Here is a 4,021-nt window from a genome sequence, read left to right on the forward strand (position 1 = left end):
TTGCTAAAAACAGAGCAAAAAGGGTAGAAAATGAGGCCGTTTTCTTTTTCTTCTTTGATCTAAGACACTAATTTTAAACACAACACGCCCCCATCCTGTCTACCCAGGGTCACACTAGAAAATTCTATTTTTAAGATTATGCTGGAATATAAGAAAAAAAAAAAAAAAAAGTCAAGAAAATCGGTAAAAAAATTAAATAAAAAAATAAAAATAAACACCATTTGAAAAAAAAAAAAAAAAAAAAAAAAAAAAGGCTAAATGATACAGTAGCTGTAAATCCAGATTAAAATTAGGAAATTGCATTTAAAAAAATAAATAAAATGTTAGGTTTCCAAAACATGACAGACAAAGCAATTGTAAATGTTGGGATTACCTATAGGCACACGTGTATGGTTTAAAAAAAATAATAATAAATTGGGTTCCAAAAACAAAGCAGCTATATCGAAACCGCCCCCCCCCCTTCAAAATAAATAGACGTATGTAAAAAAAAAAAAAAAAAAAAAAAAAAAAAAAATTTTTATATAATATAATATAATATATATATATATATATATATATATATATATATATATATATATATATATATATATATATATATATATATATATATGGCCAGCACTTTTAAAATCCCCTTCTGTTGCTTCTTCAGCGGTTGTTTAGGACAAAGCAGCTGTAAATGCTGGAATTATCTATAGGCACACGTGTATGTGTTTAAAAAAATAAAATAAAAATAAAAATGGGGTCCCAAAAACATTTCCCAACACGTCAAAGCAGCTGTAACTGTTGGGATTAGCTATAGGCACACGTGTATATCTTAAAAATAAAAAATAAAATAAAAAAAACACACACACAAAAAAAATGGGGTTCCAAAAAACATTTAAAACACGACAAGGCCGCCGTACAATGTTGGGATTATCTATAGGCACAAGTCTACGACTTAAAAAAAAAGAAAAAAATGAAATAAATAAAACTGGGGATTTTAAAAACATGACAAGGCAGCAATAATAAAAAAAAAAAAATCGGAATACAATTCTGTTTGTTATTGTCCGGCATGTATGGGATGAAAAAAAAAATAATAAAATAAAATTAGGCTCCAAAAACCTTTTTTAAGAGAGGTCAGCCTGACAAAGCAGGATGGAAAGTCAGATTATTTTACATCCACATGTATGGAATCAAGAGTGGGTTTCAAGATTGCTTATAAAAAAGGGAGGTCCGATTGATAAATTAGATATAAATAGAATAAAAAATAAAAATAAAAAAATAATCCGGAATATTATTAAAAAATAAATAGGAGGATTTCAAAAAGAAAAAAAAAAACGCTGCATATTTAGGCACACGTGTATGGAATAAAAATAAAGTAAAAATTAAACGTGGGTTCCAAAATTCCTTAAAATGGAGGCGAGATTGATAGATCAGATACAAAAATAACGATTTAAAAAAAATAAAAAAAAAAAAAAATCGGGGGATTATTCTATTGTCATATCTGTATGGCAAAAGATTTAAAAAACAAAAAGCAGTTGAAGATTAGGAAGCCACACATGTATGGAATTATTAAATTAAAAAAAATAAAAAAAAATCGGGCTACAAAAACCTTTAAAAATAGCCACACGTGTACGGAATAAAAAAAAAAATATATATATATAATAATAATAAAAAAAAAAAAAAATTGGTTTTGCACAAACCTTCAGATTGTTAAATTCAGATTAAAATCCCGATTGTTTCCGAGGCGCACACACACACACACACACACACACACACAGATCCGGATTGTTTTTGAGGCAAGATCGGCAATTGGTAAACAAACATTCTACGGATGGAAGGTTGGGAAACAAAAATGTAACAATTTCATTTCCTGCCCTGGAATCGCCGCCTCCTCCGCTCTCTATTTTTATATTTATTACGATTTTATCTCCCTTATATTTGTATTTTTCCTTGGACGATTATATATTTTTTTATTATTTTTATTTTTTTGCCACCCCCCTATTGTACCTTCCTGGACGATCCTTTCCCCGGCCGCTCGCTTTGTGATTTAAAACAAACACGATTTAAAATAAAATAAAAAATAAATACCCCCCCATCCCCGTTTAACCGAAAAAAAATAAATAAAATTTAAAATAAAAACTATTTTTTTTCTATGGGTATTTTGTGGCCCCCGATTGATTGGATGGGGGAAGATTTAGGAGTTTTTGTTGTTGTTTTTTCTGCTTCCAAGGAGGATTTCCTTAGAAATATCTTTCTGGGATAATAAAGTGAATTTTATTTTTATAAAAAGGGATTTTTTTTTTTTTTTATAAGTGGGGTGTGAAGGATTTCAGGTTTTTTTTTTTTGATGGGGGGGAATATTTTTTTTAAATTATTATTTTATAAATTGTGTGCAGGGGGGATAATAAAGGGCCTTGTATGGGGGGGTGGTAGGGATCGGTGTTGGGGGGTACTTACTGTGAGTGCAGGGGGTGCTGGGCGCAGTGCTCTCCCCGGGCTCTGCATGCAGTGACTGGACTCGGCTCTTCCGGCCTGAGCCTCTCTGCAGCCCCCCCCCTTCTCTCCCCTCCTTCTTCTTCCCCCACCTCTCTCTCTCTCCCTTCCCCCCTCCCCCCTGGCAGCCCCCCTCTTTCGCATACTAATGAGCCGCTGCCAGTCAGCCAGCCTCGCCCGACGCGCTGATTGGCCGCCCGGCGGGGAGCTCGTGCCGTTCTCCGGGAGTAAACACGCGCGCCGATTGGCTGTCGCCGTCGCGCAGAGCTGTCCGTCAGAGGTCCGGAGGGGTGGGGTGGGCGGGGCGCCGCCAATCATCCGGAGCTGGAAGAGGGAGGGAGGGAGGGAGGGAGGAGGGAAGCGGGCTGGGAGGAGGGCGGGGCCGCGGCTGCCAATCACAGGCGCCGGGTGGGCGTGTCGGCGGCTCAGCACAAAGGCGCCGAATTCAAGTGTGCGGGGGCGTGTCCCGGGGGGGGGGGCTGAGCTGGGGAGGGGGAGCGGAGGGGAAAGGGTCAGGGAATGGGGTTATATGGGGGTGAGGGGAAGGATCAAACGCGGGGGGGGGGCGGAGGGAGCCCAGGAGACTCTCATAACACTAATACTCCAATGGATGAGTGTCACTCAGCGGGGGGAGGGGGATTCAAATGTCATTAGGAGGGATAATGGACGGGATCACACATCACTACAACCCCCAGCAGGCTGCTGTGCAATGAGGATGGAGAACTACAACTCCCAGCAGGCTGCTGTACAATGAGAGGACGGAGAACTACAACTGCCAGTAGGCTGCTGTGCAATGAGGATGGAGAACTACAACTCTCAGCAGGCTGCTGTGCACTGAAAGGATAGAGAACTACAACTCCAATCAGGCTGCTGTGCAATGAAAGGAAAGAACTACAACTGCCAGCAGGCTGCTGTGCAATGAGAGGATGGAGAACTAAAACTCCCAGCAGGCTGCTTTACAATTAGAGGATGGAGAACTACAACTGCCAGCAGGCTGCTGTGCAATGAAAGGATGGAAAAACTACAACTCTCAGCAGGCTGCTGTGCAATGAAAGGATGCAGAACTACAACTCCAAGCAGGCTGCTGTGCAATGAGAGGATGGAGAACTACAACTCACAACAGGCTGCTGTGCAAATGAAATGATGGAGAACTACAACTTCCAGCAGGCTGCTGTGCAATGAGGACAGAGAACTACAACTTCAAGCAGGCTCTTCTGCAATGAAAGGATGGAGAACTACAACTGAAAGCAGGCTGCTGTGCAATGAGAAGATGGAAAACTACAACTCACAGCAGGCTCCTGTGCAATGAAAAGATGGAGAACTGCAAGTCTCAGCAGGTTATAGTATAAGGCTCCAAGGTGGATGTGTGTCCAGGGTTTTTTTCCAGCACTACTGGGACTTGTAGTCCCATACATGGGAGATTGCACGAACCGGAGTCCAAGGAGAAGATGGAGAACTACAAGTCCCAGCAGGTTATAATATAAGGCTCAAAGGAGGGCGAGTGCCCATGTGATGTTGGAGCTTGTAGTCCCATACATGGGAGATT

The 4,021-nt window shown here is 40.2% G+C and overlaps 1 protein-coding gene across 1 annotated transcript in view; it reads right to left on the minus strand.

Moving 5' to 3' along the window:
• The window catches only part of BAHCC1 (BAH domain and coiled-coil containing 1), a gene marked incomplete in the record, with an annotated part of 167,156 nt that extends 164,618 nt beyond the window's left edge, over positions 1–2,538 (minus strand). The window contains 1 exon segment of the mRNA XM_077458706.1: positions 2,440–2,538.
• Positions 2,539–4,021: the final 1,483 nt, after the last annotated feature.

This window comes from Lithobates pipiens, unplaced genomic scaffold (assembly GCF_037356315.1).
Source record: "Lithobates pipiens isolate NorthernLeopardFrog02 unplaced genomic scaffold, aLitPip1_a1.2 Scaffold_28, whole genome shotgun sequence".
NCBI classification, from domain to species: domain Eukaryota; kingdom Metazoa; phylum Chordata; class Amphibia; order Anura; family Ranidae; genus Lithobates; species Lithobates pipiens.